We start from the raw sequence: 23,812 nt of genomic DNA on the forward strand, positions 1-23,812 counted from the left end.
CTTCTTTATTTACAGCAAGGAATTCCTGTATATCAGGTGTACCTTAAGCTTAAGGCCAGGTCCCCACTGGCTACTGCAGCGCCTGCTGTGGCGGACACTGCAGGGACAAGAGCCACCCCAAAATGGAGCTGGGCTGCTCTGCGCCGACAGAAACTCCTGCTCTCAAGAAAATTGAGAGCAGGAGTTGCGACGGAGCGCTAGGCCACGCCCCCCAGCGGTTCAGCCAATGAGGGCGAACATGCCGGGTGATGTCACGGCCACGACCCCGTCACCCCCCCTGCCTTTCCCCCTGCATCTCACTGCAGACCGGGGAATTCGGCTGCACGCGCCCCCTGCCTCGCAGGCGCGCGTGCAGCGCAGGCAGCGGGGCCGCAGCCTATGGAATCATTACTAATGTGTGGACATGTCTGTTTACTTAACTGACTATTACAAATAAATAATGGGTTATTGAAAGTGTGGTGGGTAAATTCAAACTAGATTCTCTGACAAAATTCTAGCCGAAAACCCCAAAAGTCATACGATTGTGTTCAATAAAACTGCCCTATACTAAAGAACAGACAAAAATATACAATACTGCAACTGAGATCCAGGGGGGGGAGGTGGAATTCCCACCTAACTGCTAATTAGCAGAGATGAACAATCAAAGACGAAATAGTCAACCCCCTAGTTCAGCAATGACAAGGTTAAAAAGCCTGTAAAATAGATACAGGTGACGGTGGACTAACCATGCAGAAGTATATGCCAATATGCTATACAAAATGTATAACAATAGAGTTATATCTATCTATATTTAGGCTTGCTGCAACCCTTTATTTAGGGACTTCTCACAGTCAGAGTCTTCTCAACACTTAGGCTATTAAACTACTATTAGTGAGTTTTCACTCTGTTGTTATACATTTTGTATAGCATATTGGCATATACTTCTGCATGGTTAGTCCACCGTCACCTGTATCTATTTTACAGGCTTTTTAACCTTGTCATTGCTGAACTAGGGGGTTGACTATTTCGTCTTTGATTGTTCATCTCTGCTAATTAGCAGTTAGGTGGGAATTCCACCTCCCCCCCTGGATCTCAGTTGCAGTATTGTATATTTTTGTCTGTTTTTTGTGTTGTGTTACCACAGTCAGTTGTCCATTTATTTCAACGATTTTGACACTTATTTTAACAAAACATAATTAAAGTATTTGAATTTAAGTTTATCACCATTTCATCCTTGCATACAACGAGTGCTGCCCATAGGGTGTCTTTTGTTTTTTAGTTATAATTCTGTTCTCTCCCCTTATTGCACCGTTGTTGACTTTACTTGATTAGAGGCTGATGCGAGGGTTTCCACCCCTTCCCCTTTCCCCATTGTTGTATCTATACTAAAGAAGTAAACATTTGTAAAAAGTTAAGGCAAATATATATCACATTTAACTCAAATTTTCAGCATGCAAACGTTAGCATTATTGTGTCCTCTGCACCTGGTTTGCCCAATGTACATAGCAAGAAATCTGGGAAAGGTTAAATGGATCTAAATAATCGTTTATGTCTCTTACCATTGTTCTCCTTTTTTGTGCAGAGAAAACAAATGCAGACATGAGATGGCCTAAACCTGCCTAGCAGTTGTGTGTAAAATGTAAGACACCTGATTGACAATATGATCCTGATGCAAATGTATAACTACAAAATCCGTGGTCTGCACATTTTTGGAGGTTAATACGCAGTCCCAAAAGTGTTAACAAAGATTTAGTGAAGCAGCATAAAAAACATTATATATATATATATACAGGCAGTCCTCGGTTACCAACGGAATCCGTTCTGGAAGTAGCGTTGGATAGTGAAACCGTTGTAAAGTGAGTCCCATGTTAATCAGTGGCGGTGAGCATTGGATAATAGATTCAGGCGTTGGATAACGCATTCCGGCGTTGAAAAACGCCCCATAGGGTTGCATTGTAAAGCGGATATGACATTTGTTGTAAGTGAAATGTTGGATAGTGAGGATTACCTGTATAGTGTGTATGTGTGTGTGTATATGAAGAAGTGTTGATTGCACTCAAAAATTAAATATGGTTACAAGCACATTTCACAATTCTCGCTTTTTATTTTTTCAGAGAAGTGACCATATCTAATTTCTGAGACTCCCATCTTGTTGAACCGTATGCTCAAGCAAGACACTATTTTGTGTAAATAACAGACTGTGAGCCCCATTTGTTATATATATATATATATATATATATATATATATATATATATATAGGGAAAGGGGAAACAACGGCGCAAAAAACTGTTAACTATACAATAAAAATTGAGCATAAAGGACTGAGGGTATAAATTAGATTGCTGGTTGTTCCGAAATGAAATGAAGAAAAACAAAATATAGTGAAGTACGTTTAGTAAACGAATATGCGCAAAAGTAGATCGCTACTTACAAAGTAGCAGATGAAAATAAGCATATAGGATATTATAATCCTCTCCGTCCTGCTGCCTGGAGTTATGATGTCTCTGTCCTCCAAGTGGAACGCTGGAATCCACCATGCTGGTTCTCCTCTGGCTGCAGCTCTTCTCCTTGACTTCCTGGTGTGCCTCTGATCTCGCGAGACTAGCCCGCTGACGTCATTCAGCCGAGATTTCGATGAAGTCCTAGTTCCAGGACGAAACGCGTAGGGAGGACGCTCTAAGATAAACTTTCAGCTCCCCTATTGATTATCTACATGTTAGCAGAATCCCTTGATCTCTCCTGGACTGTGTACCCGAATTTCGGCCGAAATCTCGGCTGAGTGACGTCAGCGGGCTAGTCTCGCGAGATCAGAGGCACACCAGGAAGTCAAGGAGAAGAGCTGCAGCCAGAGGAGAACCAGCATGGTGGATTCCAGCGTTCCACGTGGAGGACAGAGACATCATAACTCTAGGCAGCAGGACGGAGAGGATTATAATATCCTATATGCTTATTTACATCTGCTACTTTGTAAGTAGCGATCTACTTTTGCGCATATTCTTTTACTAAATGTACTTCACTATATTTTGTTTTTTCTTCATTTCAGTTCAGAACAACCAGCAATCTAATTTATACCCTCAGTCCTTTAAGCTCAATTTTTATTGTATAGTTAACAGTTTTTTGCGCCGTTGTTTCCCCTTTCCCCCTATATATATTCTATTGTGTGTAGCTTAACTTCAGGCAGCAACTGTTACTATTTTTTTGGTTTAAATTATATCAATTTGCGCACTTAGTATTTTATATATACATATATATATACATATATATATATATATATATATATATATATATATATATATATATATATATATATATATATATATATATATATATATATAACTACTTCTGAAAGAGCAGCCCTCCTGCATCATTTTTGGAACAAAGCTCGACTTTGCCATGATTGATACACACGACCCTATATATTCATTGTATTTGAAGTACTGTATACGTTTTACAAGGGAACGCGTACATGTTCATATCGGTGGAGCATTTTTCGTTTCTCCCTGTCTCCGTATGTGATGGCCATTGGTTGAAGTGGTGAAGTGCTTAACTATTGGTATTATGCCTGAATATGAGTGTTAACCCATTTAATGCCAAGGGTGTTTGTAACCCTGAATGCCGAGGGACGCTTGTAGATTTTTGTGCCAGCAATGTTCAAACACCGATAACTATAATATTCTTAATAGAAACCTAGAAGGATCATACATGCCTTTTTCAGCAAGTACTGTAGATCGATGGTATATTGTTATTGCCCCACATATTACAGAAAACACAGACCAAATGCTATTGAAAATGAATAATAATAATAAAAAAATAGAATAAAGTCACGTTAATAAGAACCAAATCCTTCATTCTAGTCACACTCACACTATATACAGCATCATTATATTCACCATCTGCAAAGCCACAACAAGATCTAAGGCTGCGCTTATAGTCCCGTCTATGGCGACGCCGCATCAAAACAAGTTGATGTAATCCGTCGTGGGCACGACCGCTATGGCGCGACACCGCGGACAGAATCTCTGAAGTCAATAGAATATTATTTTTTACGGCGATCGCCACGTAACGTCAGCGGCACGTGAGCGGTTCAGCCAATGAGAGCTCCTGCACTATAAGCAGGAATCGTTATTACAACGGCGACAGATGACGTCACGTAGCCGTAGCCGAGACTATAAGCGCAGCCTAAGGCCGCGCTTATAGTGTCGGCGACGGCAACACAACCGATGACCTCGCCATTGCAAAAGTTATATTTTAAGTTTAGCTAACGTCACTGGCTACAAGGCCAGTGACGTCACAAAAGGGGGAGGGCAGGGGCACGGAGAAGCGGCCGCAAGGGGAGATCGTCACCGAAAAAATCAAATAACAGTGACTACCAGATTTTTGGTAGCACTGTCGCTCTGTCACTTTGTCGCCGTCACGTGCACTATAAGCGCCGACGACGGCGACAATGAAAGTGAAAGACAATGACAAAGGAAAACACTATTTACCAAAGAAATTGTGTGATTTTGAGGGCAAATTCCCCCCAATTTAAAGAGTCCATAACAACCATTTGAAAACCTCCCCAATGTCGGCTCCATTCCCAATGCCCCAAGGAATTCTGGGATTTCACTGAGGGAATCTGGGATCAAGTCACTAGACTGCTATAACCCTCTTATGACCAGATCCACAAAAGGGTGCTAAGCTTTAGCACGCTTTTACATCCTTTCATATGACTGGGAGCTGAGGAATTTTAAAGCTTAGCAACCTTTTGTGGATCTGGGTCTTCATTTCTAAAGGAAGCATCACTCTGAAACCTTTTCATATATTTGGAGCATACTGGCAAACATGTGAAAGCTTTGTTTCGTGAGATTTGGGATGAAACTGCAGGATATTGTTTAAAACTTCCATTGACTTGCTGACATAATTATTTCCAGGGAGACACCAGAAAAATTATATTTTTCTTGTCAAAAAATCTCCTTTAAAAGGGAGTGTTACCTTATCAGATGATAAGCTACAAAGTTTGTTGCTTTCGATGCAAATGATGCTTAGGGTCATATTAGAATGAAATTGTCCATATTTATAGACAATCTTCTTTTTCCCATAACTTCTTTATTTATCATCTGATTTTAAAACTTGAAATGCATGAATTTTTCTATTTTTGAGACCCCTCATATTGTGAGGCCCTAAGCTGTAGCTTAGTTATCTAAGGCCTGTAATAAAGTGAGCTCGCTTGTGCTACGGTGCGCGCGTCAATGATAATTGCATGTGTGAGCCTGACGTTGCTATAGTTGAGACGTGCGCACGGCCATGAGTGTTGGCGTGGCAGATCTGAGGAAATACAAGAAATTTGAATTGTTGCGCTGTTGCCGCACCACGTGACACTGTGAGCCAATCACAGTGCGGCCTACATTTCTGATGTCATGGCCACGCCCCCTAGCCACGCACATCACCAGTTGTACTAAATGGACAAAATGCGAGCATCACGTGCGATCGGCCGCATGTCCGCCAGCACTTACTATAAAACCAGCCTACGGCCTCGTCTAGGCTGAGAGTGAGCGCACTCTCACTCGAGCACCGTGAGAGCACGGGCGATTAGTGTCCAGTTTAGTTGCGCGTGCGGGTGGGCGTGCCCATGATGCCACATGAGCGGTTCGCCCTCATTGGCTGAAAAGCGCACATGACCAGGGCAAGAGCGACAAATTCAAAAGAATTAGTCTCGGCAAGCAACTAAGTGCGGAGCGCTCATGGGCACGTGCGTGCTCGCGCACTCAGGACAGGAACATTGTCGCAATGTGTTACATCGTGCTGAGCATGAGCGCGCATGCGCACTCAGCTTCACCCTGGACGTGGCCTTATGCATAAGTCCGGCACTGCATTTAAGTCACTACAGTACAGTCATACTACATCAGGCAGCATTCATGCACACATACTGTAGCTCTTGAACCCTATTTCAAAGGAAGTCCGTGCCATTAGTGTATTTTAAGAACAGAAAGAGAGTGAACCTTTTTCATATAATTCATATATTTGATTTTAAAAATAAGGGAAATCGCAGGTTAGTATATAACCATTTTTTTTTTTTTAAAGTAGTGTTGCTTCATACCTTTATGCCAAACACTGCTACTTTAGGTCTTGGTTCAGTTCTTTATAGTGTTCTTGAGATAAGAGTAGTTCTAAATCTGTAAATTCAAACAGTTTTATTTAAATGCCCCGGAGGGAAGATAGAGAGAAGTTGTAAACATATTTCATTCTTTCAGCCAGACTAGACAGAAAACGCCTATGTCGTGGGAGTGTGATGTAAAAATGCTCCTCTGTCCCTGCATTTAGTGAAAGGTTAAGTGACAGCCAGGCTTGGCTGAAATCTCCAGACCACAGTCTGCTGGAAGTGTCAATCTAACCACCAGACCCTGGCCAATTATGGGAGAGGACTGTGATGTCACATGTAACGGAACACACTGGGAGATTCTGGAACAGGTTGAAAGGACAATGGTCTCTCCCTGAAACATGTTCAGGTATTAGGGGGAGGGAGAAAAACTTCAGAAAAATAAGTATAACCAAAAGGGGTTTCAAAAGGAATATGTTTCGGCAGAATTGTATTCTCTCTTTTTTATATGTGTTTCCTATTGAAATGCAGACTCCAGGAAATTGCTAAAGTTAATCTGGTCGGGTAGAGAACTTGTCCACTGACTGTCACCAGCATCTGGAATTCATCTCTCGCATAGTAAAAGCAGCATTGTGGGTTTCATTAAAATTCAGTTAACACCCTTACTTGAATAAAGTGAATTTATCTGATAAATACATATTTGTATTCTCCAAATAGATCATTTTCATCCATTTAGCTCGGAAGTGTCAAACAGCATTTTCTCCACCGTGATTTTACTGCACCGACACACTTTATTCGAGCAAATACCCAGTATGTACCTGGCAGATACCTGGAATGCGCCGCTCCTCACCTCTGACAAGCCCCGTTGCGTTTGCCTTCCCAGCCTGGGTTCATGCCTGGCTGACGGGCGGCTGATCTGTTAAATGATAATGATTAGGATTTAATAGGCTGCAATGCTTCGCGTGTCTACCAGATGGCATAAATTCATGAATTGTAATGCAGTATATATATATATATATATACTGTGCAGTATTGCAGCCAGCGGGAATAAAATGCTTCAATCCCTGCCTGGAAAATAACCCAATGCACTCGGGCAGAAAACAGTCACAAACCTCAATACACCCGGGTATACCCGAATTCGTGGGACTAGCCGAGCTCGAATAAAGTGTGTCGCCAGTGTAGCTATAAAATGCACACTAACTTTGATGCACAAACAAATATTGCTTCTAATTTGAACATTCTAGCTTCATGTGTGAAAACATATTTCAATAAAAAGGTAGTATTATTAATGATGACATCATTTGCCAATACATATCATCAATACTGTGTAATCCAAGTCTACAGCAGTATTTGCAGTGTATATTACAGTATTTCATATTAAGCTAATTCATTCAATGATACCATTTAAAGCATGTATAAGTATTTTAAGACATTTAATATAATATACAATTTATTTCAATTCATAATGTGTGTCTAATCACATATTATTATTTATTTGTAAAGGGACAACTTAGCGCGGTACAGCGGGGGTACAGAACTTTGTGAATTCCATAAACAAAGTTACATACAAAATAAGGACAAACATGAGCAATCAGATACAGAAGGTAATGAGGTTCCCTGCTCGTGAGAGCTTACAGTCTTGAGGGGAATGAGGGACAATGTTGAAACAGAAAGTTAAAGCGGCTGCTCATTGTCAGACGATGGAGTAAACCTCATGAGGGAGACTCGTCCAGCCTGACAGCTAATCCCTGGGAGATGTGAGAAGATGGGTATCACAGGGTATCTCCACAGTTACTCACACGGTATGTCACACAGTGAATTCCTCTAATTGTCTAGCGTGTGCTTATGACAGTATGACAAATGGTGCACTTTGGTGATTGCTGAGATAAACATCAAAAAACTGCATTTGTTTAGGAAGTCAATAGAAGTGAAAGATAATTGTTTTTGCTGTGATTTTCTAGAAGCTACTGTACCTTCCTCTACACTGGCCATTTGAATGTATGCACCATAAACATCATTGCTGGAGATTTGTTCACTTTGCTCTGTTTGGGAGATGTTGCTGTACCGTTAGCCACTTTGTTAATAGAAAACAAACTTTGCTGAGAGATTACTTTTGCAGAGATAAGTAAAAAAAAAAAAAAACGTGAACCTGCTTTTTTATTTCTTTTTGCGATTTTGGAATAAAAACACTGCAAACATGGCAAAAATAAGCAGAAAAATGAAATGGCTCAAATGGAATCAAGTAATAAATAAGCATTTAAATAGGCAATTAACCTAACCCGCCAACAACATTGCTGTGACATAGTACTCCTGAGTATCTGGAGGTAAGGAAAGTAATTTGGGGAGAGGTAAAACCAAGTTAAAATGACATTGAGGAAAATATAAAGCCGGTTCCCATTTTCTCCCACTCCGAGGCAACTGAACGTACCTCTGGTATGTTCTTTTTGTAGCCACCGGAGAGGTTTTGCTGAGAATTCCAAACATGCCGCTGGCTGAAATGGGAAATCTCTCTTCAGGGAGATCCGAGACGAAAATACAGGCGATTTCTAAAACTTTCCTTGGGATAAAGGAAATATTATTTATGGAGAAAGTAGAAAAAATTATCCAATTTTCCGCTAATCAGAGACGGTAGTTCGGCATGACTGCTATCCCAGGGCAATCAGCAGCAGTTTCCCTCCATTTTTCAGTTATTTTTTGTTTTAGTTTGCGACTATTTATTTTGACTGGCAATTTCAAGAGCATCTATGGAAGAATTCAGAATTTAAAAAAAAAAGCTACACCCCTCCCCCCCTTCAATGCACTATTTTACAACGCGTCGGAATCATGATGTCTCAATATGAAAATGTACAAAAAGAAAATGACCTAAAATGTTAAAAAAAACTGTAATTTATAGTAGTCCTTGAAGGAGAGGCCATTAATTTGCCATTAATTCCCTGTTGTTAAAATATAACCCTACAGCAGCAGTCTGCGCTGATCATTACTACTTTTTATTATTTATCTTTAAAGATCCCTTTTTGCCCTTTACAATGTTTTTTTTTTTTCATTTTAAAATGTGATGCAACTGTAACACCCTAAAAAAGAGATGCAGTAACAGGGCAGAGCAGCACGATGAAAAGAAAGGCAGGGGGACTGCTCCCTGAGGCTGCGCCAGGGAGGTGGTTGCTGTAAACCCTTATTAGAGACAAACGCTGGGGACAGGCCCCGGAGGCTATGCCAGGGACCCGGTGCACCCCTTCATCCCCAGGATGACGGACAAAGGGATGGGGCTGCTCCCTGTGGCTACTCCAGAGAGGAGGTCGGCTAAAAACCCTTAGTACAAAACCGTTGTGGACAGGGCCTCTGAGTCGACACCAGAGACCCCTGTGTACCTTTTCCATCATAAGGATGAAGCAAGGAAGGGACTGCTCTCTGAGGCTACTCCAGGGAAGGGGTTGCCTAAAAACCCTTGTCAAAGCAAACGTGCAACTGTCGGGGGAAGGGCCTCTGAGGCGACGCCAGGGACCCCTATGCACCCATACACTATCTACCGAAGCTGGGGGGGACAGGCCCTTGAGGCGATGCCAAGAAGCTTGTTGCACACCCCATACTACATAACGAAGGGGGTGGGGGCAGTTCCCTGAGGTGCCTCCAGGGAGACTGCTGCCTTAACCGTTGCTGCTAAGGGAGGTGGGGGCCCTTCACTGAGTTGGCACTGAGAAGATGGCTGTTCACCCAAACCTCTACTCCGTTCCTGGGTAATACGAATTGTATATGTTGCCATGTAATGCCTGCTGTTTCACTCAAAATGGTGATTCCTGTCCTAGGAACTGCACCGCATGGACTGTGTAACCTAAAATGGCGGTTCCCGCCCAAACTGGGACCGCATGGGGTTGCCTGCAAAGTTGCAAGCTCTTTCTCTGCAAAAGGAGTTGCAAGAGCTCAGTGCCAAAGCCGCACCCAATTCGCTGTGACTGGCTCACCGTGGAGCCAACGTCACGCTCTGTTCCTTTGTGCCCCTACTCTAAATTCTACCAGAGGGAGGGGGCACAGTTGAAGCCAATCACCACAGACTGTACTATCGTGGGAGGAGCCAGACATAGGCTGCTCCTCAGTTCCACGGAGCTAAGCTACTGAGAAGAGCTGCAGCTATACCTCTGCTGTATCCTGCCTTCCAATCTGCTAAAAAAAAAAAGAACCATGTCCACCTACCAGGAGGCTACCTGGTGGTTGAGGTAGATGGACGGTGTTTCCTGCGACGGTGTTTCCTGTATCCACATGGCAGGGCCTTTTACATGCGGCCTGCGAACCCCGAGCCAGCCGACACTATTCTGCCAGAAGATCGGGCCATCACACCCATACGTGCGGCCTCTCCTGACTTCAACAACAAGAACGCAACCGTGGGTCTGTGCGCCCTAATCAACAGGGTAAGAGGACTGCCCAGCGAGAGTTGGTGCGTTTCCCCCGGTGGTGCAAGAGCGGGATAGCTCTTTGCCAATAGATGCTGGGGAACGTGGGGCGCCCCGACGCCTTGTCCTTGCCCTCGTCTGAGGACGAGTCAAGCAGCCGGCGTCCAACTGAATCAAGATCCAGCACTCCTGTGGAAGAAATACCACCTACCGTTAGAGCAGATCGGCAGCAGAGTCCAGATCTCCAGATGTCTACCAGGCAGATGTCTACCAAAGTGTCACGTGTGCTCCTTTGTGTGCACAGGAGTCTCTCTCGTATATTGTTCTAACCTGAATGGCCCCCCTAGTGGATATGCGAGTTTAAGAGGAACACCCTTTTGCAAATCATTAACACTAACGGCACCAAAAATGTAGCCATACAGTGGTTCATGGAAGTGGCACTGGGTTAACGTTGTGCTATTTATTCTCTTTAGTGCCCCATGGCACTTACCTGTTGCGGCTGCCACCTTCTCCTTTGGAATCGTACCATCAAATTACGCCGCGGACGTCACCAATGTGATTGCGCATGGCATCGTTATGGTAACGCGGCGTTGTGACATCTGTATATGGGGCGGACATTTTTGGCGCCCCCAAATTTTGACGCCCAGGCCTAATGGGAAATCCGCAACTGTAGATAGGAGTTACGAATAACCTGATGTTAACGTTAGGTTAAATAGCCTAACAGAGCTTAGTGCATCTGGACCATTATGTTTACGTTTTATTTACTAAAATGCAATGTCAGCCGTTTGAGCAAAAAAATAGATAAGGGTTTGATTTATTCTTCATGTAATGGCTGTGTGATGGTAATTTCTTAATTACTACTTGAGGTTGATCTATGTTTGCTTAAATTACCAGTTTCATATTTATGTGAGAGGCCCTAATGATAGTCTAGAATTAGTCATCAATTATATATTTGCTGAAAGGCAATATGCATTTTTGAAGAGTGAGTTAAATGTATTATTTATTTATGCTTTTATGTGTACAGTACATTAGCAAAATACAAAAAAAAAGAATGCAGAGAGCTCGTGACTAACTCTATAATTCCATTGTGTAGCATATTTACCAGCATTTTATAACATGGGCATGTTTTACAGGGAGATTAAAGCACAAGGATGCAATAGCCGAGGTTCAGGGTTAAAAAATGGACATTTATATGGAATAATTCAGACTTTAAAGGATCTATTTTAATATAGGCCACTGATTCTGGGAATAAGTGAGACAGTCTTTCACTACGTTGGAGTCACTCCAAATGAGTGAAGCTTGACAGGTCTGGTCTGAGACCAACATTCAATGTTCTGTAAAGCTGTTTTCCGCACGCTGAAGAAGATCTTAGTCCAATTCAGTTGAATGAAGCTGAACTTTTCATACATACAGATGTAGCATAGCTTAGTGTCTCGGGTGCTGCTGCCACACGCGGCCACGACCGGGGCGGTCGTGGCACCAAAGAGTTAACACTGCGGTGGATCCCATTCGGAAGCATGGACCCTCGCCAGCTCCATCGCGGCAGACACTTTACCTGGCGCTGCAGACGTTTGCTTGTTCATCTGTGGCACCAGGGACAGTAAGTCTTGCTAGATCTGTATGAATACATTGAATAGGGGCCATAGACCTTGCACATGTCGTAGGAGCATGATGCTTAAAAAAAACTTAATACTGTACCAAAGGGATCTTGAAAAACCTGACTGTCGTATTATAAACAGACAAAAATAAACAAATGCAAGTTGATTACATTTCCAAGATTACATTGCCCCCCCCCTCCTCTGCCTGCTAATGAGTGATATGATAGTACACAAAGTATCCGGACGTTCCTCCTTCTCCTACAGTGCACCCCAAAACTGGAACAACCTACCAGAGACTCTCACAATAACCACCAGTTTAAGTTCTTTCAAATCTAAGGCTGTCTCACATTTTAATCTGGTCTGTAACTGTTTCATACGCCCATAATATATATTTTCTTTAACTGTGCACGCAATGTCTTGTATATAATGTATACCCTGTTCATTTATGTAACTGTACTTGTAACCATGTATTATTTGTTTTACTCTGTGCCCAGGACATACTTGAAAACGAGAGGTAACTCTCAATGTATTACTTCCTGGTAAAACATTTTATAAATAAATAAATAAATAAATAAAACAAAGGGCATTGTTCTAGCAGAACAACAATTGTGAACTTCCAGTTAGCATCCGAAACACCCCAAATCCTTAACATAATCTGTATGTTATTATAGCAGAGAGGAGTTACAATATGTTACTACTGGTTAGGAGGAATGGTCGTAATCCTCTGACTAATTTATTTGTAACCACATCCTCAGATGGGTATAATACAATGCACATGTAAAGCTGTTGCAGATATCTTAAGATCCAGTTGGCCGGCAAATATGCAAAACAACAAAAAACAAGTAGTAAAATCTAGTGTGAGCAACATTGTGATCCATAAAGGGAATGGCAAATAAGTATGGGAAACCTCGGCTCATATTGCACGCATATTATTTCTGGGAAGGCATCTAATGTATGTGAGCTGTATGGATCTGTTCAATTTCTTCCATTAATGGGGTCACTTATCAACATCTAACACCTGCAAGATTTGGGCTGTGCAGGTAAAATAAAACTCCAAATGATTTCTATCGTATTTATTGTTTGATAAATCAGGAGGCTGATGTATCAATATACATATGCTCACGTGAGAATAGTCGTTTGTTTTGATGCACTGTTGCAGTTACTACTGTACTTGCTTTTGTGTCAAATGTCATTATAATTTCACGCAGGCCCGTCCCTAGGGTATTAAGGACACCCAGCCCCCCCCGAAAAAAAACATATATGTAGGAAGCAGGGTGTCTCCGGAGCTGAACCCCATACATTTCAGCACCTGCTTTCTGAGATACTTACCTCCTTAGTGGGTGCCAGTATCTCAGCTCAGGTTTGAAGCCACCAGTCACATGGGCCAATAGGAAGCCATGACGTCATATGGGGCTTCCTATTGGCCCTCAGGGCATGGGCGCATTGAAACTCCGACTTTACGTGATCCCTGCTAGCCGAGCAGAGCGGCTACCGGCACCCCATACAAAAGTAAGTATCTTCGGAAGCATGGGGTCCCCGCAGCTAACATTTAATAGGGTTCAGCTCCGGAGACGCCCTGCTTCAATCGCCAGCTTGGATTGTCGCTTAAATACATTGGCGCAAAGAGACACAACATGAAAATAATGCAATTTGCATGCGGTTTCCTTCTAATTTTCATTGATACATCACCCCATGCTTTTTTTGTGTGACAAATCTGAAATAAAAAACATGGTACCTACCATCTTTTACAGGTGAATATTTACTCCAGTGGCTGAAAGGTGAGCAGATTGCTACTTCAGTTCCTGCTGTTAGAGGGGCATGAAATGTATTGAACACCATTGTTTATTGCCCTGCCGTTATGTAAATGTGTACAGTGAAAGATGAGCTGTAATAAAGCCGCGAGGCCGAGGTAAAATGATCCTCTTGTGTTGCAGTCAGTCGGGAAAGCAGTAAAAGCAGCCAGTTTTTTTTTTTTTTTTCATCACAACATTTAATTTCGGTATGTAATTACTTTACAGTGACTAGACAAAATATATTACCCTGTCTGAAAAACTACAACTGCAAAATACTCCCTGTGCACATAATGTAGGTTTACAGATGTCCTGTATTTATTTTAGGGAGCAAGAAAAAAAAATCATGCACCGTGGACAGCGGTAAATAATATTATAAATATACTGTGTATATATAAATAAAATAAAACAGCAATCCAAAAGATCCGCAGCACTCACTGCTTAGTGAGTCCGAAACGTTGCTCCGTCCTGTCTTGATAAGATAAGTGATTTGACCTCTTTTTACCAATTTGAGTGGCCTGAACATTCTTGTTTTGTATGAATAAAATAAAGGGATAGGCACGCCAAAAATATGCAGACATTTCTTTCATTGGCCTAACATTTCGGCTAACCTCTGGAGCCTTTATCAAGAGCACATATATTCTCTCTCTCTCTGCGGATAGGGCAGCTTCCTCCATCCTGATTGGCTGATTGGATTGATGCAGCCAATTAGGAGGAGGTGTCAGGACTCTGGGAGTGGGGCCGAGGTGAGGAGGAAACAGCATGGAGCGAAGAGAGGCGAGAGGCGTGTGTGCGTGTGTGTGTGTCTCGTGTGCATCACTCCTTTCACCATTGTGCCCAGTATTTTTGGGAGAAGCCACCTGGCAACCCTATGAGTGACACTGACAGTCGGTATTGTTATTTCCCCAGCATTGCACCAGTTAATCTTTAATACCTCAACCTGAGAGATTTAGAAAAGCGGTGAAACAATGGATATATGAAATATAAAAATTAATTTGCTGGGTAAAGTTCTACAGATTTAGCTTTAGTCAGGGGCGTAGCCAGGACTTTGTGAAGTAGGGCATTTTGGGTTGGTGGTGGAGAACTATTGGTGCCCCCAAGAAGGAATTTGCGCTGCGGAGATGACCTGGCATTGCAATAATACCGTCTGGTTATACTCCGTGTCAGTGTATAGTTCAGTCAGGATATACACTGATGCAGATATACCTGACACAAGATACACCTGACTGCACTATACACTTACACAGAGTACAACCTGAAATCCTAAACTCATGCAGAAGTGGAGGAAGAGGGGAGTGACACATTGGATGGGGAAAGTGGAGGTGACATGGGATGGGGGAACAGGGGGTGACACATGGGGTGGGGGAAGAGGGGGTGACATTAGGGAGAAGGTGACACTAGGGGCAGAGGGGGTGAGACATGGGGGAGTGAGGGAGCCGTGGGTGATGGCAGGGCCTTCTCACATGGTAAGTGGAGATCACATTCCCACGTCAGCGTGCGCAGCGCGGGAGTACTCATCTTGGCCGCCCAGTGCATCATTTTATGTCAGGCATTTGGGACATTAGAGCGGGGCCTTGCCTGGTCATGCCCTACCCAGGCTACTCCCCTGGCTGAAATTTTTAAAAAGCATAAGGCGTTCCAACACAAATTGAGCTGTCAGAAGAAAATGATACAGGCCGACCTTCCACGTTGCAACATTGTGTTCCATTCCACGGCCAACAATAGCTGCAAATGTCTGCGTGTGCTAAACAAAAATAGACAGATATCAACATATTCATTTTCTGCAAAACGGGTCAGAAAAAGAATGCTAAAAAAAATTAGGCAAGTGGCCTGGAAAGAGAGCGGGCATCCTAACTCATCACCTACTTGGGAACATACTACTGTACATAGCTTGTGTGTCCAGATTGGTAAAAACATTTAAAAAAATGATTTCTAAAACAAATGACATCACTTAAAAATAAATATTATAAAATGACATATATTATTATTATAAATATTATAATTGTATTTGTCTAATAGCATCCCTATTTATGCTATCTTATTGATTTATTACTATAACTCTTAAGTGTTGCAAAATGACAGTTTGGTCTATTTTTACGGTTTTAAGAGTTTTAACTGAGTCCACACAGGCAATAGCTAAAAACCAGGACATTTGAAAGTTTTGGAGAAAACTGTCAGGACACCAGGACATTTAATGGTATGGTCACCATACACCCTATACATCTTATACGTCCCTGAAGCCTCATTCATGATTCTGAAACATTTTGATTTACAGGCTGCACCAGATTTAGCAATACACAAATTCCCATTTCAATGGTACTCATTTCCTGGTAAATCTGGTACAAGTGTTACTTTTACTGCCAGGACACTGATACATCCCTCTGTGACAAGTCTGCCGAGTGATTCCTCCAGCATCCTCTGTTATCGCGCTCCATAACCACTTCACATATCAGTTAGTAGTGGCACAAAATGACAGCAAAGCAATAGGAACAGCTTTCCAAGGCTTCTTGCTTCAAATGTCCAGTGAACTATGGTTTCACATCTAGTATTGCATGACTATTGGGTGACAACATATTTTGCGCTTCCCCACTTGTGGTGCTTAAAAATCCAATTTTTGCCATATGTATCCCAGCAAAGAGATTGCATTCATTGGGACCTATATACTATCTTTTAGCGCAAAATTGTTACACGTCCAAATCCATTTCAATAGCACTTGTGTGCGCCTCTATACTAAGCTCACATTTCTCCATCTGTGCGAGCTGCATTAAAAATGATTGTTTTTCATTTGTTTTGGTGCACAGAAAGGGACTGCGCATGGTATGCAGGTGTTACCCCCTCCCCAACCTATCCCCCCCCAAAAAAAACATTAATGGCTTCAGCTGTCAGACTGGGCCATACCCTAACCCGAGCCGCACCCTATCCTACAATAAGCAGCCACCTTACCTGGGGATGAAGCACTTCCAAGAAATCTGTAACATACTTTTTTTGTCAGCAATATATACAAAGCAGTGACAATAAACGAGAAAAAATAGACTTGTTGATGAGATGTATTACAGTGAAGGTAACAATAGCGGAGGCGGTAAGTTCACAGTCCTGACTAGGCCAAGGAACCCATTGGAACCAGATGTGTGGCTGGACCGATCTTCACCCTCTGTAACATTCCCCCTCCCCCCCAAAAAAAACCTTAATGGCTTCCGCAGTCAGACTGGAGAATGCAATGTTGATGCTGCACACCATACAATAATTTAGCAGATACTTGCTGTTACCGGTGCTCCTGATCCAGGGGAGTCCCTGTCAATGAAAAAACTCCAGAATCAGCAAAAAGGAGAGAGGTTCAGGAAAATATCTTCACTTGAGAAAGACCAAGCTTGTTGGTTGAAACGTTGTGCTTATCTAATAAATTTTCTTGAAATCGTGCCCTGAACCTCTCTCCTTTTTAGCTGTCAGACTGGGCCATACACTAACCTGAGCCGCACCCTGTCCTACAATAAGCAGCCACCTTAGCTCGCGCTTATAGCGACGGCAACGCGACCCATAACGTCACCCGTCGCCATTTGCAAAAGTTATGTTTAGGTTTTGGGCGATGAGCCAGCGACGTCATAAAAGGGGAGGGTAGAGGGACGGAGAAGCTCCTGATTGGCCGCAAGGGGACACCGAAAAAAATCAAATAACAGTGACTACCAGATTTCTGGTAGCACTGTCGCTCCGTCGCTTTGTCGCTGTCACGTACACTATAAGCGCACGCAATGGCGACAATGCATTTGTTTTGCCGCGCCGGCAAAGCACTATAAGCGCAGCCTTACCTTCTTGTTTCAACATTGTCCCTCACTCCCTCTAGATTGTAAGAGCTCATGAGCAGGACCCTCATTACCTCTGTTTATCTGTTTGTGCATGTTTGTCCTCACCTGTAACTGTTTATGTAATATACATAGCTCTGTACCCCATTGTACTGCGCTGCGGAATATGTTGGCACTTAACAGATAAACGATGATAATAATAATAATAATAATAATAATAATAAATGGTATGTAGTAAAAACATGTATTTCTGTGCGGTACAAAATCAGTTAAGTGTCAAACTCGCCCACGAAGTTCAGCTTTGCGAAAACAAAAACCTGTTAACAGTGTTCGCGCAGAATCAATTCGCCATGTATTAACAACAGAATGTATTTCATGCAGCACATATGTTTCATTATATAGGGTAACAAAATATTTTATTTTCACAGTATGGCTATTAGAAATCATATTACACTTATAATTTATATTTACGAAGACTATAAATTTAAAAAAATACACCGAAATTCTGTTTTCATTTAAATCGTATTAAGCAGGTATTCAACATATCGCAATGCATCAAAATAATTTCAAACGATAAATTATGCAGCATTCAGTATCTATGTAGTCATATAACAGCCTCCATAAATACAGCACACATTATGGGGCCTATTCTAGTAGCCTTCATAAAAATATTCGATGGGCCGGTGACGCCGCCAGTGTTTTGAGCGTTGCTCTCACGGTATTCAGAAAGCCTCGATTACCTGCGATAGCTGCAGATAGCCGGTTTTGGGAATTTTGCTATCTGGCCCAGCTGCACAGAGACAGACACCTCTCCTGGCGCATATCTCACCAGCGATCGCAGGGTTTTAATAAAAATGTAGTAAATAAGTGGTTTGGAGGACTTTATCAATATCTTCTGGTCTCTTTTTTTTTTTACCACGCTCTTACCCTAATAATGCTGCATTTTCCCACAATGGGTAGGGAATATTTTCTCTACATTCAAATATATTGTAGGGGGGTTATGTGTCAAACTCTCCTTATTAGATCTTATTACTGCCAGTTTGCACTAGGGAGACTTTGATACATAACCTCTCCCAGTCTCCTGGCCGCCCAAGCGGTGCAAAAAAAGCCACCTCATAACATGAAAGAAGAAACTCTCTTTCTTGCGATGTGATTTTTTTTTCCTTGACTAAATCCAGTGCTATTTTTGCACCACTTTTTATCAAACTCTTTGCAACGGGGGAACTTTCATTCACAAATCCGTAGGTGCCACCTTGCAAAAGGAAAGGTAGCAAGCGGGTGCAGCAGAGGAGGGATGAGGACTGTTGAGGTACGATTCGATACAGCGCAGGCAGCTTTACCCGAGCTGTCACTGTTGAAGTAAATGGTAATACAACAAGCAAAACTGTTTGCAGCCCTTATTACCAAAAAAATATGTCTTTGAAGGATGTGTGTGTATTCAAAAATTCTTTATATCAATCGATAGCCTCTAGGGCTTTTTTACACCACTATAAAAGTAGAGGAGTAAGTGATGTGTCCCTGTAAGAGCTGTGATTATTTAATGAGGTTTCTTTAAGCTTGTGATTGAGTTTTATATTTCTGTGCAGTGCTGAGACATATTTTGTGGTTAAGTAAAGAAACACGAAACACCCCATTCTCTCTCTCTCCATCCAGCATACCCATATTTCAGGGTCCGGATGGGAGTACTGTAACGCCACTTTTAGGTATGACAACTAACGTAACGTTAAATGCCTTCCTTAACAGATCGATGAGGATAGGTGTTGTAATGGGGAATGCCTCTTGAGCATATCATTACCACTAATTGCCATTATAATTAACGCAATGCTTTTTCTGGCCGAAAACAGGACTTCTGTTCACACAGTCCAGGGGGAGCATGTGGGGAGGAAAGACAACAACACAAACAATCTAAGTGCAGGTGTAGTGCAACGCTAGATGAATTTCAGCTTGTATCTTGGCTCTATACTCAGCCTAATCACAGGATGCAAGATGTTTTAAAGCAGTGTCAGAAAAGCAGTGGCAGTCAGATTTCAGTGTATCAGGTACAGGTGTAACACTACCCAGAATGCTCAGGGGAGATGACCTCAGCAGTGAAAGATGGAAAAAAAAGCTCCATAGCATAGATCAATCGGATAAAAAACTTTTATATGTTTTAAGTGTAAAAAGCGCACTTACAATAATACAGTATAAAATGGGCACGTAACACTAACGAGTGTAGTGGAGAAAACAGGGCTTAACATTGCGTTATTGAGCTTTGAAGGTACACATAGGTTAACATCATGTCAAGTCGCTTAACGGACCTCCGTGGATCTGGCCTACAGCTTAATTCATTTTTTTTGTCCTGTTGCAGTGCGATTGGCCACTTTGGCGTACACAGAATTACCCCATTAACCTTTAGAGTGTCCTAATGATGAACCTGGTACGACATTGGCCCTGGTACACCAGGGACCCTTAAGACCTACCAAGTACGTCATGGACACTTGCTCGTTTTGTAGGGGGTGATCGGGCTGACTGCTCCACTTCCATTTCTGACATCACTTCCCACCGTTATTGGGACTAGGTCCCATCATGTGATCGCTCCCGAAGCGATGCAAGACCCAGAAGTGCCGGAGGTCCTGTAGCACTCTAAAAGGATAAGGGAATATGTTTAGGAGAGCCAAGAAGTTGATATAAAGTAATGACCACCCACGTGTAAATAGGCATGGTTCAAATATACTGTAAATGCTGTATTAATAATTATACTTTAAAGATGCAATCGCAACTACTGTATATGTTTATACAGTAAAAGAGTGGCCAAGTTCTACTCTAGATTTTAATCAATTTGAGTTTTAAGGATAGCCACCAGAAAATAAGCCACTGTCCAAAAATGCCCTGGTTGTCTCACCCTAACTGTTTATGGGTTCTCATTTCCAAGTGCAATCAACCCACAAGACCATAATTAAAGAGATTAATTTGCTTCTATCAGCCATACTGTCTACCTATCCCAAACAGCAGAAAACACTGCATGCAAATATTTTACTAGTACTTAAATATTATCAGGTCCTGCAATGCATTGCTAAAGGTTCTGGCAGCAAAAGGTTTAAGAGACCGAAATAATTAAATATTCTAACAAAGTAATTGTCTAGCCTCTTTCTATGAAACCGAACCAGGATTTGTTTCGGGGAGGATACCCAAAGCTTCATTTATTGATATGTAATCTAAGTGTGCTTGTTTGTCCTTGAGTCATTCCTAAAAAGTGGTACGGCTGAGGTTTCCTGGTGAGCAGTAGAATTAGCTGCTACTGTGTATGTATAAGATTGGTGTCCTTATTATGACCAATAGATGGCATTAGTTTTTCTATTGTGTGGTGACTGTAGGGATTGTTAGATGCCAGTGTTTTGTTGTTTTAGAATTGAACATGCGGAGAAACTGGTGTCTGTTACTTGCATGATCATCGTATTTGTTGTATATGTACGTCTCTTACACTAAGCTCAGGTGACAGCCTGAAGATCTGAGTGTAGCAGTCAATCTTATATGTTCCAGTCCCAGTGCACACAATGGACACCGGATAACTGCACTGAAGCCAAGATTCTGATGCTATGGTCACATTGTGTCACATTGTCTGTCAGGGTATTCCCACCCCCCTCACAAAATTATTTTGCAAACAGCTTAAAAATGTAGTTGACTTACTTAAATGAATGTAACGTTGTAATTTTAAATTGGGGAATACTTTATTCCGGAAAAAACATATTTTAAGAATAAACTAGAATAAAATAATTGTGTACAGCGACACAGTTTTGTATTTTTTCTTTGTGTGTGTGTGTATATATATATATATATATAAATATAATGTGTGTTTATAGATTGTGTGGAGCAGTAGAGACTTTAGCCAGTGTCTTAATGATATGTAATGATATTATAGCTGGTCTAAAAGCTGGGTTCAGGTTACTAAAGTTATTTTCTAAAAAGCAGAACAGTAGGTTTGTTTTAGTATTGAACACTGTACAATAGGGTCAATGAATAATTGCACCACATTTACCTTGATACATAAACACTCTGAAGATATACTGTAGTGCCGACGGTTATTCTAACACAAACCAGTGGCAACCGCCAAAAAGACCCAGGTACATGCTGGATAAATGCTGGGTCTAGTTTAAGGCAAGTTTAAGGCATTTCTGCATTGATTAATGGCCCATCAGATTAACAGCGGGAGTCCCTGGCAGTCCCATTCAAACGAATGGGACTGCCAGGGACCCCTGCTGTGTTAATCCGATGGGTCAATAGTCAATGCAGAAATGCCTTAAACTTGCCTTAAACTAGCCATGTTACACCCAGCATGTACCCAGCATGTAACTAGGCTAGTTCAAGGCAAGCTTTAGTATACGCGTTGTCTATATATATATATAAATATTACTTGTGAGCACATTCACATGTCTTAGACAGGTCTGCAACCCTGCTTTTCGCCATTATCACCTAGCATACAGAGCTTCCACTGCAGCAAGGGATTCTGGGAAATGACATGCAAATGAGCACACAGTGCTACCTTTTGTCTTAAGACCACATTACATGGAAAACCATTAAGCCAATGCATGCTGTTTTAAACACCGCTTTTAAACATAGCCTGGGATGAGATACAAACCAAATAAACCCACTAACAGACAGACTGTTTTGACCTTGTGGGTCTCATAAGTGTGAGGTTGGTTGTACTGGCTTTGCAAATTGAGACATGAGTAGGTCTTCACCACACATTATTTAAGTTATTGTGGGTATGCCATATATATGTATATATGTAAATGAGGAGATTTATATATATGTATGTCAATTTTTAGTTTCCACAATTGCCTTTTGTACAGCAATCACCCCAAAGCTCCAGCTGTGAATGCTTTGGAGCTTTAGGGTGATTTCTGTTGAACCACCATTGTGAAAGCTACAAATTGACATGCTCAGTCCCCACAGGAAGGGAAGAGAGAAAAGGGTGCAAACAAAATGTATTATATACAGTATATCTTTATTTATATAGCACCATCCATGTATATAGAGCTTCACAGCAGTAACACACGGGACATAATATTATAACACATAGGGCCTTATTCAGAGAGGGTTGATAAAAAAAATCGCCAGGGAATGTAAAATGGCGTTTTTTTGGGTGTTGCTATCACGGTATTCAGAAAGGCTCGATTACCAGTAATAGCAAAATTCCCAAAACGGGCGAGTTGCTGCCAGCGAGAGCCTCGAGCCTCTGAAAAGGCCTAAACCGGCTATTCATTTCTGCTGCAGAGAGAGCGGCTCTGAGAGAGCCGCCTCTCAGCGGAAATGTCGGCCGAAATTTATTTATTTAAATATACATTTCTTTTTTTTTTTTCCAAAATTTTTTATTAGTCATTTAGATATTTCACATTATACACGGAATAAACAATAATGCAGCCTAATACCGGAAAGAAAGAGGATAGCTCACCGCTCCCCTGACCCTCCAGGGTCTAGGTGGGGAGCGCGAGTATGGAAACAGAGAGCAAGAGTGGGAAAAGGGAGAGGAGGATGGATGGGGGGGGGGGGGTGGAGGGATACCCATTGCTTCCCATGTCCTCAGTCTATTTTCATTGGAACCCCTGACCTGGTTTTCCTTTCCCTTTTTTACTTTTCATATATGGTTTAGTGGCGTAGGGGTGCCATATGGGTTAGCCACGGATCCCATGTTTTGTTGAAGGAGTCAGTGGATCTTTTCAGAAAGGCAGATAGTTTCTCCATATTCATCACCTCTTGCACCCTATTTTTTACCGTTTGTTTTGAGGGGGGAGACACCTTCTTCCAGGCGGCCGCCACCGCACATCTAGCCGCTGTAAGAATGGAGGAGATTAATTTACTTGTTGGTCGGTCCAAGTCTTCTAAGGGCCTGGCCAACAGGTAGGTCAACGGGTCAATAGGGATTTTGAGATCTGTGACCTCTTCTATTAATTTTTGTATTGTTCCCCAATATTTTTGAATTTCCGGACATGTCCACCAAATATGTGCCATGCCTCCCTTTTGGCCGCAGCCTCTCCAGCATAAATCGGACGCCTGGGGGTAAATTTGATTTATTCTAACTGGAGTAAGATACCAGCGAAACAGTATTTTATATATATTTTCTTTGATTGTGGTACATATGGAAGTTCCTGAGGCATTTTCCCAAATTCTTTCCCAATCCTCTCGGTCTATAACTATTTCCAATTCTGC

This window comes from Ascaphus truei, chromosome 2, assembly GCF_040206685.1.
Source record: "Ascaphus truei isolate aAscTru1 chromosome 2, aAscTru1.hap1, whole genome shotgun sequence".
NCBI classification, from domain to species: Eukaryota; Metazoa; Chordata; class Amphibia; order Anura; family Ascaphidae; genus Ascaphus; species Ascaphus truei.